Consider the following 16918-nt stretch of genomic DNA (forward strand, 5'->3'; position numbering starts at 1 on the left):
TAAGTTCCATGGAAATCTGCATCTTCCAGAAATAACACCACAGAAAGATGTCACATTCATCATATGGAATTGGAACACCAAAGGAAGGAATCAAAAGATACCTGGAATAACAGGTAAGCTTAGCCTTGGAGTACAAAATGAAATAAGGCAGAGACTAATAGTTTTATCAAGATAATTCACTGGTCATAGCAAACACTTTTTCAAAATGCAAAAGGCAACTCTGTGTACACATGGACATCACCAGATGGTCAATACAGACAGCAGACTGATTACATACTTTGCTGCTAAACGCGGAGAAGCCCTATGCAGTCATCACAAGACCTGGCACAGACAGTAGCCCAAATCTTGAGCTTCTAATTGCAAAATTCAGACTTAAATTGAAGAAAGTAGGGGAAACCATCAGACATATTGGAATGACCTAAATAGCATCCCTTATGAATATGAAGTGAAAGTGAAGAATAGATTTAAGGAATTAGAACTGGTAAGACAGAGTGCCTGAAGACACCATGGACAGAGGTTCATATTGTAATATTCTCCTATCGTACAGGAGACAGCAACAAAAAACAGCCCAAAGGATGTTGGGCAGCCATAAAAAAGTTCTATATCATTTCCAGAAGGATTCCAAAGAGAAAATAAGTACACAAGCAAAAGTTCAGACAATAATCATGGATAATAGAGCACTGTGAATTCATTAGACATATTCGCTTTTCTAGTGCAGGAGAAAAGTTGCTTATGCTTCATAAAAATAATTTCTACCTTTGTTTTATTTGTCCAAACATGCAAAATGGTATTTCACTCAAAATGAATGCAATACTTAGAATGCAATTGTTAAATCAAGAATTTTTCCTTTCTCCTGCTTTCCAACATTTTCCAGTATTCTTACTTTTAAAGAATTGTCTTAGATTTCAACCCTTACAAACACAGTGACATACACACAGATACACCCTGACTTCTAATTTCACAAAATATTGATCATAAAGTTCTATTACTTACACTTGACTGTTGAACAGAAACTACAACTTGGTATCTGAGAGATCAGATTTCAAATTATCATCTCACTCTTCCCTCTAGTCAACTTTACAGAACCAACTGAGTGTGAATAATAAATTGCTAGCAGAAATTCAGGCTACATTTTTGCTACATTTTCAAACTGCCACTTACTAGGTCTTTATTTATTTATTATTTGTAAATTTGGAATGTTTAAGAATGTGTGATATTACATAAATAATACTTTCTCAGTGACATTGTGCTACTTTTATTTTTTTTATTACAGAGAACTTGTTATTTTTAAAGAAAATAAATCAATAAAAAAGAATAGCATTATATCCTCCTCACTGTGATCCAAATTCACTGCAAATAATATGAGTCTAATTTGAAGACCTTAAGAATCCAAACCATCACCTAAAATATGTCTTTGTTTCTTATTAGAAAATGAACAATTCTATTAAGGATCCGATATTCTACAGTTAAGTGACAAAAAAAATTTCAATAAATTCTTATTTAATGAGCGAAGGTACTGAAATGATATTATATTTGAAAGAAGATGCTGTATTTTCTATTTGAAAGTCTAAACTAATATTCAAATTAAATTGTATTCTGTCCATTTATCATTTATTTTCTTGCTTGAATGCTTCAGAAATTCTCAATAACCTCGTCTCTGGAGTCGAGACATAAAGTAGAAAATCAAATCTAAAACGAAGGAATCTGCCAGAACAAACAGCTGTACCGCAAATTTTAAGGAAGTAACTGGCAAACAATAAATGGGCAAGTCAACAAGAGACAACTCCTTTGGAGCTTTGGAAAAATGGGGACTTTCAAAAAAAGAGTCTATCGTACATCAGAATCTAGTGTGACTGAAAAAAAATCACTGATGAGGAAAAAAAGGAAACTTTCAACAGAAACATGGCATTAGGCAAATAAGATCATTTCGTTTTCTATGATCCTTAAGGGCAGAAATTCTCTTACTCATCTTGGTCTCACCCTGATTGCCTCATGTACAAAAAGGTGGCACTTCAGTTTTAGGTAACTGATTAGTGTGTCATACTCAAGCATGTAGATACACAGACACATTTACTCATAACCCACTGAAAAACACATGTCTCTCAAACTGGCTTAGAAGTTTCAAAATTTTAGGAATTTCTATATCAGGTCCATACAACATAATCTATAAATCACAGAGAATATTTATGAATTAGACAATACATTTCTCTGTCCACCTTCAAAGGAAACAACTTTAATTCAGATTTAATTAATTTATCCAGGTGTTTCATTGTGTACCAACTGCAGTCACATATGAACTTATGAATATCCACATGGTCTATGTTAAGAAATGATCATTTTCTAAAAAATTACCCAGCAATTTTTGTGTTACCAAAATATATGGAATGATATTCAATTTTTTGATGACACAATAGTCTATTCTAAGGATGAATTATCTGACATTCTCATGAGTAAACTAATACCGAAGCCTGACTGTAAAAGAACTGCAACATCGTGGAACAGAAGAGGACTTTTCAGGAGTCATTTTACTCTTATTCCTTGACCTAAGGAAGTCACCTGAGAGTTTCTCTTATAAAATTCACACCAAGAATCTCCTACTTCTACATGATAAAATGAATTAAGATTATCTGATATCATATTTACTTTTAATTTAAGGTAATGCGTATCATACAATTTACTCTGTACAATCAACTTTGATTTGTAAGGTGTTTTGGTCTTTTTTTATTAAAATATTCACACTAGGTATTTCTTCCACCAAGAATATCAGCAACTCAGTTTGTAATTTAATCTTAAGAGAGTTCCAGGCAGTTTTCAGGGAAAGAAATTAAAGTTATCTATAGTCACGTAAAAAATGTTCTAAATCACTATTGATTAGAGAAATACAAATTCAAACAACTCTGAAGTACCACCTCACACCTATCAGATTAGTTAATACGAAAGAATAGGCAAATGATTAACGTTGGAGAAGATGCAGAAAAATTGGAACATTGATGTTCTGTTGGTGGACTTGTGAACTGATTCAACCATTCTGGAGAGCGATGTACAACTAAAACTGTGCATATACCTTTTGATCCAAAAATACCACTACTAGGTTTATATCATAAAGAGACCATTAAAAGAAGGGGGAAAGGATTCACATACACAAAAATATTTATAACAGCCTTTTTATGGTGGCAAAGAATTGGAAATTGAGGGGATATCCATCAATTGGGGAATGGCTGAACAAGTAGTGGTATGGGATTGTGAGGAAATATTACTGTGCTATGAGAAATGATGATTAGGAAGATTTCAGACACAAGGGAGCACCTGGGGCTCTGAGCAGTATGCAGGGCTGAGAGATAGGGGATACGCTTCCCATAAAGGCCTCACCAAAGAAAAAGCCAAGTACCGCCATGTACCAGAGACAATCCATAAATTAAGGTTGCTAAATGAAGAGATGACAACAGTAGACAGACTGCTTCAGCTTAGTTAGTCCAATCCAAGTAACACACCCATTGTTCTCCCAAGCAAAAGCCTAGAAACTGATTCCTCATGAATTTTCTACTTCCTCACCTGGCTTAAAAGTAGAGATAGAGACACACTCTCCTCTAAAAATATGGAACCTTTTTGGACCAAAAAACCTTAAGAAATCTAACTCAGGTTTCAGTGTCTAGTCTTACAGAACTACTCAGAAGCTATCACCAATGGAGCCCATTTGGGTACAATCTCCTAGAATTTCAGAGGACTCCGCATCCTTCAAGCTACCTAAGATGGACCTTTCAGTGAAGGAAATTCAGCACCCTATAACTTCAAACTAAGAGCCAGGAAGGTGCTGGGTCCCACAGGGTTCTAAAACTTCCTTTTCATATAGGTAAAATAGCTTTCCTTGGTGAGATTTTTCCTTCTTCCCATCCACCTTGCACTCAACATAAGAAAGATGTCATCCATTCACAGTTCTGCTAAGGATAATATTCCTGGGAAGGTGGTAACTGAATTTTTAAATATCTACAGCAAATCTTGGATATTTCTAATGCAGAAAGATGTATTCTGGAATGAATGAAAGTTGGTTTGGGTAACTTCTCAAAGTACAGTCAACCACAACCAATTGTTCATCTATAGAACTAGATTACAGGGAATAAGAGAATAATTAACATCTAAGAAGACTTTGTTCTGCATATTTATCTAAGATTAAAAAAAATACTTTTCTGTTTTTATATTGTATGTATCCTGCAAACTGGAGACAGTGGCTTTAAAAAAAAAGTGTTGTCTCAGAGTCCACAGTACTTAACAAAATAGCAGTTTTTTTCTAAATGTCCATTGAATTGGTCGTACTCAAGACCCCCAGTCCTCTGACTCCAAGTCCAGATGTGTTTTCATTATAACATACCTCCAAAGTCATCTTGCAAAGATCCTCATAAGTCTCTTCTTTTCTCTGTCACTTTCTAACTACAGGCTACATTAAAATAGCTCTGCTTTGTAAAGGATTCAGGACCCACAGCACTACGTCAACAAACAATCAGAAACGCTGAAAGAATTTAGCGCACTTCAGCCTTGATGTAACTCAGTAATGTAACACAGGAGCCAAAGCCAAACCAAAACAAATAAAAACACTGAAGAGACCTCACATTGCCTTATTAAAAGCTTAGAGTACAGGAGAATGTTAGCAGTGGTTCCACTGTGTTCTGCTATGGTCCAGCCACAGTCAGTAGTACTCTGTTGAGTTCTAGGTCTTAAATTGTACGAAGGAACATGAAAAGCAGGAGTATATTCAAAGAAAGATGTTTGAAGCCTGGCCATACAAAGATGAGTTGAGACAGTTGGAGAAGTTTATCCTGGAAAAGACAAGACTTAAGACTTTAAATAAGTGAAGGGCTTTCATCATGTGGAAGAGAACAATGAAATGTTTTTCTTGCTCCTGGGGAGAGAACTCAAAGCTACAGCTAAATAGAGATTTAGGATGTGGAAAACCTTTCTATTATAACTGTCCAAAGGTGGAATACTATAGGAGGTAGAGAGATCTTCTCCACTAAAGGCCACAAAACAGGATAGATGGTTATTTGTCAAATGTTAGCAATAAAATTATTATTCACTCACTTTCTTAAATTAACTCTAAGCCAACTCAGAGGTTATCAGATCCTAGAACTCTTCACCTTTCTGAGACATGGCATGGGGGGATGGAGTGGAGAACAGAAGGGTGCATGGCAGCAATCCATGTAGGAAACTCTCAATGTGGAAACTACTTCTACCAATGCATATCATAAAGTCATCTATAACTTAGTTTGGGAGAGATCAAGTGACTCGCCTTGTCCATAACAAATACAGTTGGCACAGTATAAAACCTTGGACCTTGTCTTGCTGATTCCAAAGACAGCCCTTTATATTCTGTACCATACTTATAAAATACTTCCTATCAATGTAGCAGGGTCACCTTCCTGGAATTCGATATAATTTTCATCATAATGTTTTTCAATACACTGTTAAAACACTTGAAAATTTAAAAAAAAGTCAGTAATCACAAAGTCTGCAAACTCACTCATAATGTAATTTTTGATACTTTCCAAAATATGAACACCCTTAAATCTTATGCTTGTCCACCATACATTGTTTTGATACATCTGATAAACTCCTTTTTTGTCGCTTTTTTTTCCTTTTCTAGGGCTGCATCTAGTCTGTCTAGAAATGAAACGTGAAGTATTTGAGACAAACAATACAGGCACATTACCAGCGAGGCTTTAAGTTAAAAGAGCTATTCCCTAGGTCATCTCATAATAGGACTTTACAGGTATCATGATGACACCAGGTATCCATGGATTAAAACAGGAGTGCCAACCTTATGAAAAAAGCCAGAGTCATTGCGAGAACTGAACTGACCCAAAAGAAGATTAGACACCAGCACAGATGTGCTCACCACCTTCTAGTCCTCCTTTCTCCTGACTGCCAAAGGCAGTCAATAGTTATGATAGGCTCTCAAAGTGTGTGGACATGTCAGAAAATGATAAACTATTTTTCACATCTATGGAATAACCAACATTTTACTTATAAGCATTTTTTGAAAATAAGGATAGCATCTTGAAAAAAATGACCGCAAGAAGTATTCCATCAAGATAATTTGGTTTTAACTAAATCATTGGACTTAGTAAAATATTAATTTGTAGTCACAGGGAGTATAACTATAAGACAGTGACAGGTGGCAAGGAGTGGAGAGGAAAAGAATCAATGTTAAAATCAGAGAGAAATGGGTTCTAATTCCACCTCTTACACATACCAGCTATGTGAACCTAAGTTAAATTCTCAAAACCTCTAACAATTCCCTAAGAGTACAAGCTCCACAGGAATTGCATATTTGCATTGGGAGATCTCCACAAAAATAAAGTCACAAGTCCACACACACATAAATGTGTACAAATGTGCATCTATATGTGTCATATACATGTGCATGTTCACATGCATTCTTTAAATACCGGTGTGCTCCTCAAGATACGCTAATATAAGGAGAGTATAAAAAGAAAAGAGATGTTCATATGATCTTGTCTACTTCTCCCAATTTTCTTCTCCTTTGTATTTCTGACATTATTTTACTCAGATATATATACTTTTCAGAGTATTTTATGACTACATATTCTTTTACTGATGCATTTTACTTATAATTAAATATAGAGACTTAGAAATTCATTCCAAGCACAAGATATTGTTATTAGGTCTTCATACCTATATTTACATGATTAGGAGGCCAAATTTTACTCAGAAACATCAAGAAAATATCAGATCTTTCCCACATAAATGATGAAAATATATTTAATTTTTTTTCTCTAGTGTACAAAGATTTCCAGGAAAAAAAATATTCTGGTTTCCTTATTCAGTTGACTTACTTTACCTTCAATGTGGCAACCAACTGAAAAAATATATAATTTAAGAAGATTTTATAAACATCCACCAATGATTCCAGGTCTTTTTTTTTTTTAACCAAGAATTTATTTAATAAAGAACTTGCTGCAATTCATAGAAAACTTCAATTACAATTTCTTACATTGGCAAATACTGACAAAGACTTCCAAAATATTTAAATAAAAAATTATATTTTACTAAAGTATTAACTGTAACTCCGTTGTGGGAAGGAAGTGAACGTTGATTCTCAAAAGTGATGGAAGCAGAGGATAAACTCTGGTAGATCCAATAGGATTGAAATATTTTATATTTGGACTTTATCCAAGGTCTTATTTAGCTAAATCCAAGATAAAAAATAGCACAAAGTTGGCTACTAAGTGATAACTGCTTTGTTTTGCTTTTTTTTTTTTTTTTTTTTGGCAATGACTAATGAAACCTGACAAAGTCACCATCTTTAGTGTCTACACAAATTACCACACTGGTGGAAATAAAATTCTTTCCAAGTACTAAAATCTTTCTTTCTTTATACACCTACAAAGACTTGGAGGTTGAACGGATTATAGAGGTCATCTAACCCAGTGTTCTCATGCTGCAGCAGGGAATTCTTGTAGGCTGAAATAAATGGCTTTTGAGTTTTCTTCCAATTCTGAGATTCTGTGACTCTTACTGGGGTTTTGACTACACTAGCCCTTCTCTCTATAAATCTTGATGTGACCTACCTTGATTAAAAAAAAAAAAAGATGCGGAATTTAGTATTTGTACATCTACCTAAGAATTCTCATCAAAATTTGAAGTTCTGATTAAAATATTTCACATAACTCTTTATCAAATTTGTTCTTAAAAAACAAATCCTCAAATTGGGCATTTTTTCCAGCAGTTTGGAAAAATAAACGCAGTCCAATTAATCTGAAATATATTGGCTAAAAAAAAAACAAACCAGAATTTAATGTGTGCTACTACAAAGTGATGCATGGAGTAGTCATGAAGAAAGTCATATTCTTGCATAAACACATGTAGATATATATAAAAAATTAACAAAGTAATAACTAGAGATGCTAAAGTCAATCACTTAAATGAGTATCTTCAACATCTATATGTTTTTATCATTCAGCACCAGGAGATGAGTGCCAAGGGTATTCATTTCCTCTTAAAAATTTCAAGTTCAAAATGACAATAAATGATGATGCCTTGAGCTGGTTAAATGAAACATAGTACTACAAACGAAGATCAAGGTGGGAACTAACCAAAAGAAATAACATTTTATACAGAAAAATAATACCAACAAGATCCAATCCCTATGAGTCTCTTACCTTCTTAATCCTCTCCAAGGCTTTGCTAACTTTAATTTCATTCTCTTCCATGCTTCTCCAGCAGCAAAAACATATCTGTGAGTCTTATGGAATAGGAAATATGCAGTTTAAATGACTTACATTAGTAGATGCAAGGAGATCTCGTCTACAATTCTTTCTTCAGAGATATAGGTGTCTTGTTCTTTTTTCTCCGAATATTCTTTTCTTCGGGCTTTTCTACTACCTCTCTTATGGATCAGGATGAAGGGTTGATGGATTTCTATTATTTAATCTGGAAAAAAGAGAACATATTTTCAATTATGATGACATTATTTTTCTTTAACTTTGTTAAAAAGGCTTTTTAAGCATCATTCCCCATCAGTAAATAAACATTTGTTGAGTATTGATGCAGAGCAGTGAGTGCCCAGTTGTGGTCCAATAAAAGACTTGTCATGAACCCAGTTAACAGTGAATCTGTTTGTTTTTAACTTCCTGCTGCCACTACATATGCTCTATAGTAGGAGCAGTGAATGCTATGGCAGCAAAGACCCAGAAGACCAGGAAGAGTGAAAGGAAAGGGGGAATGGAGAAATTTGAGGGCAAGAAAGTGCTGTCACTTTCCTAAGTCAAGACTTTGAAGGTCAAGAAATGAAGCTGGAGGAAAAAATGATATACCTGAGCAGGGGGTTATTAACTTGAGATCCAGAAACACTCCCCTACCACACCCCTCAAGGAGTCCATCAACTTGGATGAGGGAAAAATAATACTTTTATATTCACTAATCTCTAAATTAAAGTTAGCATTTCCTTCAATTACAATGAAAAATCTCATTATTTTAAGAAAGGTTCCATAGGCTTCACCAGACTGCCAAAGAGGTCCATAACAAAAAAATTATTTTTTTTAAATGGAAAAAACCCCTGCACTAGAGGTATAATAAGGGAATTGAAAGGCAAAAGAGAATAAATGAGGTTGAAGGGCAGGTTCAGAGGAAGTGAGATGACTGGAGGAATAGAAGAACGGGAATCTATTAACAGAAAAGGGAAAGTCAAGATTGCATCTTGGAGATAGATCGATTTGGGATAGTGCTGAAGTTGAATGTATAAATACTCCTTTGGGTAAAAGAGAGGCACTGGTCCCGGAAGTTAAGCAAGTTGATATACTGAGAAGTCAGCTTCTTAGAAAGGTTACCAATATGAATGCTATACTTACTATGGATAATGACAAGGGACTGGGTAGATCCAGATTAATCGAGATTCTTAAATAAGGAAGATTAGGTGAAAGAATGTGACAGAGGTTGGTAAATTATCTGGATTAGAAATACATGGCCTGAATTTAAGGAGAGGAAAGGCCAATGAGTCATGGAAGAGAGCAAGGGTAGAAAAATGGCAGTAAGAAGAAAGGAGGATGACAACTCTTCCTCCTGGCCCTTTGAATCAGTGGTGTATGAGAGCACAAACAACGAGATGTCAAGGGAAGTCTTGGCGTTGATGAAAAACTGTCAAATTTAGGGTTCAAAGATGGAAGTTCTATATCTTCAGCATTATTTAGCTTTGTGACTTTAAGCAAGTCATGGACCTCCATTTCCTAATCTATTAAGTAAAAAGATTCAAAAAGATCATTCCTAAGGTCTTCCTAGCTGTAACATTCTGTGAAATTTGATGTAATATGTTAAGAACAAATCAAAGTTGTTTTTTTTTTTTATAGTGCCAGGAAATGGAAAGAATATTAAAAAATCTAGAGGATAAAGAAAGTATTTTTAGCAGAGTATACATTCCATAAGATACAATGGAAAAATCAGGCAAAAGAAAATAGGAACTAGGTAGGACTAAGATATTAGGTAAGGTACGAGAGGAAAGGGCATTGTTTTGAATTAAGGGTGCAGGAAGTTGGATTTTATTAAGTAAAGGGCCTATCAAGTAGACAAAACCTGTAGTAAATAGGTTCTCAAAGTCCTAAAACATTCTGACAATATCTATGAGTTTGAATGACCTTATATCTGTCATTAAGGATTAGGTTTTTAACACACACCTAGTTCTGAAACTAGATTTGACCTCAAGTCTTCTTGACTCCAATTCCACTAAACCTACCTATAATCAGTACAAATGACCTAGAGTTTCCAAATCCTGCTATGTTATTTTTAAAATCATAAAATACTAAAATAGAATTTACCTGTTTTTGATTGAAACAATGATAAAAATTATTATTTCAAGAACAGGAAATTGATCAGAAATGTCTAGCAAAAATCTATGTCAAAAATTGGAAATATGTATGTATTTTATTCGTGTGTGTATATTTATGAAATGAGAATTTTAAGAAAAGTATAAATCTCTGAAATTTTAGGAAATGAAGCATACTAGACAGATCATGATATACAATACAGAAAGCTTTTTACAGCTCTATCACTGAAATATTCTCTATTATAACTGCTCTGCAAAAATCTAACAGAAGCCTACCCTACACAAGTGCACATGTACATTTGGGAATCATCATCTGCTCCACAAAAATGTGGGCACTCATTTGTTAACAAGAGAATCAGTTCTGGCATACAAGACTTTTGTCCAAAATACCTGCATTTTCATGGTTGCTATCTGTAATTGAGGGAACACTTCCAGGCTAAGGCCTCTAATGGGCCACACCTAGGTTCAACACTTTTCTTATCTTTAAAACTCACTCTAGCTCCCTATGGATAAATACCCAGTACACTGAACAGGAAGCATTTTTAAGCCAAAATCTGAAATAAACTACAGTTCTTTTTGGACATACTCAACTCTTGCAAACAGTCTTTTCTGACACTTTTAATGCCAGCTCTCTTGCAGAGACTGAAAATTACATACTGGATTTTTAAAAATTATGTTGAAGTAGATATTATAGGGGAAAATAAATATAGAAGGCAATAAACAATAGCCTAGTTTTAGACCTGGGAAAAGCAGACTATGAAAACCAAAACAAAGAGAGCTCAGGTGCAATGTGAATCTTTTGAATTAATTTTTACCTTTGTTAATAACTTATGCCTAATAATCCCTTAACTAGGAACTACTTGCAATCAGATCATTTTGATTTAGTTCAATGTGCAATGTTTAGTTTAACAAAAATCTATATTAAGCATTCACTACCTACTAGGTGCTGGGAAAATTAAGATGAAATACTTCAACAATTAAATTTAATTGAACAAAAATTTACTAAATACTCACTGTATGTATGGCATCTATGGGAACTATTAGTTCAATAAAGAAGAATGGGGGGGACCAGTAACTGCCTTAAAAATAATCTCTTTAAAAGTATATGTCTATATATGTGTGTGCATATATATATATATGCATATATATGTATATGTATAGTTATATATCTACAGCTGTGGAGAAATATATCTGCATTTAACTGTAGCCTTGGTGGGGGGGAGGGAGGGAAAAAAAGAACAAAGTAAAAAAAAAAAAAAGGCACAGCAGAGAACCAAAGAAGACTTAAAAGGGAGCCAAGAAGAGATGGAAAGCTCTCAATGCATCATATAGTATCTATCACATAGGCTTTCTGGAAATGAAAATTTATTGCTCCATATTTTGAATCCTCTCATGTTCTGCCACGCACATAATATGCTTTTTATTCTTACTTTTTATTTAAGTTCCAATATTTAAGTTTATGATATGTTTTTCTTATCTCTAATTCTATATTTGTGCTCTGATGTTTGAATCAAAAATAAAATTTTAAAAAAGGTAGTTCAAAAAAAATTAGTCCCTTCCCTAAAGTACTTTACTTGTTACGGGACACTGGTCCTTGCCTTCAGGATATTTACAATCTAATCTACCAGATAAGCTATGTATGCAAATAAGTATGATGCAAATCAGAGTATTTTAAGTGCATAAAAAAATTATTGAGAGATATATAAACAACTCTAGGAGATACTAGTCACTAGGGGTTGAATAGAATGAGTAAGACTTAGAGAAGAGGTCATACAAAGGATTTCATACAAAAAATATGAAAGCAGGGCATTTTAGGAATAGGTTTATAATGAGCTAAGTCATGGAGGCAGAAAGGCAATGGATGGGTTTGGGGAATGGAGTGCTCTTATTTGGCTTGACTAAAGCATGAGTGAAGGGGAGCTGTGTGAGAAAAGAATGGAAAGGTAAGTTGGAACCACATAGTAGAGGGCTTTGAACACCAATATAAGCAATGTCTACTTTATTCAGTTGACAACAAGGAGTTATACAAAGTTTGAGGAGTTGTGTAGTTGGACCTACGCATGACGGTGATTACTCTGGCAGCAATACAAAGGGTAGACTAGAATAAGTCACGTCAAGGAGACCCATATGGGCCACTTTTATCACAGTCAAGATGAATGAAATGATGATTGCCTGAAGAAGGGTCAGAGGTAAGAAACACTGTGGAGATAAAATTAGCAATATTTTTCAAATGAATGAGGCAAAGAGGGCAAAGGTAAGCTAATGATGATGCCAAGATCTTAACGGAAAGTCACCAGGGCAATGAGAGGGCCACCAAAAAAAAACCCAGGAAGTTGCAAAGATAGGTTTGAAAAAGAAGATGATGAATTCATTTGGGGACATATTGAGTTTAAGTTACCAATGGAATCCTGAGGAAGTTGACTAATAGGTAAACAGAAATGATGAAAATGGTCATCAGCAGAGTGGGGGGCTACATATGCAAACCTGAGGACCATCTAAATATATGTGATAATTCAATCCATGGCAGAGACTGTAGTTATTGTTAAAAGAGTTTTGAACTCAAGAAGATAAGTCTTCCAGACTTCAGGCTCAGCACTCTATCCACTGAACTGTCCACCACCCATATCACAAAGGGAGAGAGTACAAAGAGAGAAAAGAGGCAAGAACAGTTATATTTTAGGAGCAAGGGATAGGAGTAAGGGGAAAAAATGATCAGAGAGGAAGGAAGAAAATTGGGGAACTCATCAGAATCATATCATTTCAAACAGAAAGGCACGTAGGATGTTCAAAAGAACTCAAAATGAAATTAGATTTCAGTACTGTAAAACTCAAAACCTCACCCAATTTTGCCTTAATTTTAATTTACAGTAAATCAAAATTATCAATGTTTACATTCTCTATTCATGTTTACATTTGTGTTAAAACAAATACAATTCCATTTTGATTTCTGGAATACAGAAATTATTTGATTTGGTTTTTTTTATACTATATTTGGGGTCAGTGAAGATCAATGCACATTCCTTCAGGGAAACCCTTTGAACTGACAGAAGATGAATGATTGACATCAGTAACAAACACTTTTTGTTGTCATAGATTGACATGTCATTTATAGAAAAACTTATGCTAATTAATGCAATCCATACTTAATAGATATGTCAAAGGAATATTTCAAATACTTTATTAAAGTTATAGCTTGATAAGGTATGCAAATTGCATATAGATAAGAATATGAATCTGTTGTGATAAAGTATTTAGCAACCCTACCTGCAACTGCTAGAATGACAAGAACTTACTATTGATAAAATACTTATATAACGGCATCTGAGATATCTGTGAACAGCTAATGAAAATTATAAGGGGAGGGAAGAACACATTTTGATGTAAGAAAAATCCAGCCTAAAAGCATATCCCTGAGGAATTTTTATGTAAGCATGAGTAGCAAAGCAGTACATAAGGGAGATGGATCTTCATATTCCCCTCAGACTAGAAGGCTGATCAAAATTACGTAGTGTAATTGTCTGTCCATCTAGTGTGTCCAAAGTAAGGATTTAAGTGCTATTACTAGCACTGATCACTAATATAGATTGCCTGTCCATTGAAAAGAGAACTGTTTTACTCTTTCACAATAGTTTATTCCAAATTCGGTAAAATATACTCAACAATCATGAGTTAATATGAAGCTCTTTCATAGATGCCAAGAATTAATTCAGTGAAAGCAAAAAAATCAATGAGACTTTTTCTCTATAAGACCAGGTCATAAAATAAATATCTGAAGGGAAGGCAAGAATATTAAGAGATACTACCGTACATGAGATACCCCATATTTTACTAAACCTCCTCTAAGTGGAGATTAAATTGTTTGATATTAGGTAAATTCATTTACCATTATAAAAAGAAAGTATTTTAATTAAGGAGATAAAAATTATATATCCTTAAAAATAACATATAGACATGTACATAACCTTCAGAAAAACAAATAGCAGCATCAAAAACAACATATCAGTGAACCTCCAATTCCCTAAGTGTATCACAGCAATAGAATTTGAAATAATAACAATTAGCACCCATTCTTATTTATTTAAAAAAAAAAAGAACACGCTTCTAACTCTAGCCCTACTACTTCAACTACATATTCAATGGCTATTCTGAAATCAACTTCTTTCACATTCATTCACTAACTCTGAGAATCATGCATAATTTAAAATTAGCTATCTGGATGGGGGGTTTGGGAGAGGGAGATATTTGGAAATGAGAATTTGCTTTTATTTTTTAAAGGTATCAATTAAACAATACCACACACACACACACACACACACACTCACATACAAAACAAACAAATGAGTCCTCTGTTGTTTTCTCCCCTAGCTGGACAAGAATGTGTTCTAGTTAAAAGCAGAACTATCTATTTCTATTTCAATATAATGAGGCAGCTAGTTGACTTGGTTGGTAGAGCACTATCTACATAGTTAAGGAAGATGAAGTTCAAATCGTGCCCTAGATGCTTCCTAACTGTGTGACTCTGGGTACGAAATCTAGCAGTCTCCTCACCTGTAAAATGAGTATGATAATAGCAACTACCTCACCTGGTTGTTGAAAGGATCAAATGGGATAATACATGTAAAGTACTTTTGCAAATCTTGAAACACCATATAAATGTTGGCTTTATCATATAATGAGTGGCAAGGTAGATGACAAGATGGAAGGGTGGGTAGCTGAATAAGATGTGAACCACGACTTTGTGACCTGGTCCAGGGACAGCGACTCTAGATTTAGATGGTCATTTGTGTCAGAGGTGGAAAATAAGTCCTGATCTTTATGACTCTGAGATTCACTCACTAACTGCTAATATCCACTAAGCTAGAGTCACTCCCCAAAAGAAGTTAAAATATTATTGGAGAAAGAACTGATAAATTGAAATTTGTATAGAGTAACAACACACATACACATACACATACACACACATACACTCCTATTTGTGTCTAATGGTAGCCATCTCTAGGGCAAGGAGGGTGGGAAGGAAAACAAAAGAAATCCACATGAAAATTTTTATTATATATTTAAAAAGAATAGCAAATTGTACATAATCCCTAACCGATTTGTAGTTTCTTGTGCAATCATCTTTTTAACATTCTACTGTGTTATGGAAGTAATTGTTTTATTTCGTAAGTTAAAAATTAAAAAAAAAAAAAAGAACATGATCATTGAAGCCTCTGAGCATAATAGCAAAGGACTCCCAACTTATCTCCTAGATATTTTCACCAGGACTCTAATGGCCCCTCAACTGAAAAGGGTCAAAAATAAAATCATCCTGGAGCCCACCTATCCTTCAACTCCCTTTTGCCTATATATGAAACTATCATTTTCCCAGTTACCTATATTCAAAATCTGGGCATCATCGCTAACTTCCCTTTGACACTTACCTCCATTTAATCAATTGAGAGATATTGCCCATTTCACCTCCAAAATATGTTTTACATCTGTCCCCTCCTTTCTGCTTCCACTGCCACCATTCTGACTCATGCTGTCATTACTTCTTACCTGTTGTATTACAAAGTAAGTTTCCTTTCTGATACTTTTACCTCTACTTAATCCATCCTTGACACTGCTGCAAGAGTAAACCATAGAGAGAAAGACCATGAGCCACTTGCTAAAAATCAATTTTAAAAGTATAAGAATGCTTCAAAAAGGAGAGAGGTAAATGACATTATGATGATGAATAAACTGCATAAAAGAATGGCATCAATCTAAGGGAAGAAAAAAGAGAAAAAAAGGAGTCAGTGAATGATTTGAGCAAAGGGACAATCTGAAAATGCTAATGACGAAAGGGGAGTAGAGAGTCTAAGACCCACAAAGAAATCACTGCCCTCAAAGGGATTGCAAGCAAGCTGGAGAGGGAAGACAAATTCATGAAATAACTAGCTGGGCAAGAAAATGCTAAAGGGGCAAGAAGTAAATGAAAATAATTAATGAATAAAATGAAAAGAAGTAAAGGAAATGAGGTGCAAAGAGACAAATAAGGTGTAGGCTTGAATCACAAGTAAAAGAATAAGTTGGGGCAAAGAAGAGGAAGGAGAAGCAGAAAAGAGAGGTGGTTCTTAGTACTTTTTCTGATTCATTTTCTTTCGAATTTCCCAGGAAGTGAAGTACAAGCCCCCTACCACAATGTTTCAGCACTCTCCCCAGCAAATATGACCCAGCTGGAGGTTTAGACACATATCTCAATACTCCCATATGCACTGATGAAGTTCTGCATGATCTTCAACATTCATGCATTTAACTTCAGAGACTTCTGGCATTATGGGATTTTAGTAACCTCATTTTCACTTTTGATTTGGAAAGCACACGGTTATGTATAGTAGAGAAAAAAAGGAGAGATGCACACAATGTTCACAAGTTTGGGGAGTGGCTGGTATCCCATCAGGTGCTTCACTGGGCTTGTTCACCTTATTGTTGTAAAGCAAAGAGCTCCCTGGGAATCCATAATATATTTTCATTGTTTCCCTTTAAAACTCAAGTTTTGTGTTGCAATTATGTCCCCAAACCATACTGCAAGTTCTTTGGGATCGAAATCCAAGCCTACAGAGCCTG

The 16918-nt window shown here is 34.6% G+C and overlaps 1 protein-coding gene across 2 annotated transcripts in view; it reads right to left on the bottom strand.

Moving 5' to 3' along the window:
- Positions 1-16918, bottom strand: part of FOXP2 (forkhead box P2) — a 681601-nt gene that overhangs the window by 573364 nt on the left and 91319 nt on the right. For both annotated transcript variants that reach the window (XM_072652988.1, XM_072652985.1), the window contains exon 2: positions 8295-8445. The gene's annotated coding sequence lies outside the window, so the exon portion shown is untranslated. The remainder of the gene's footprint in view (positions 1-8294; positions 8446-16918) is intronic.

The sequence above is a fragment of the Notamacropus eugenii genome, chromosome 3 (genome assembly GCF_028372415.1).
Source record: "Notamacropus eugenii isolate mMacEug1 chromosome 3, mMacEug1.pri_v2, whole genome shotgun sequence".
NCBI lineage: Eukaryota > Metazoa > Chordata > Mammalia > Diprotodontia > Macropodidae > Notamacropus > Notamacropus eugenii.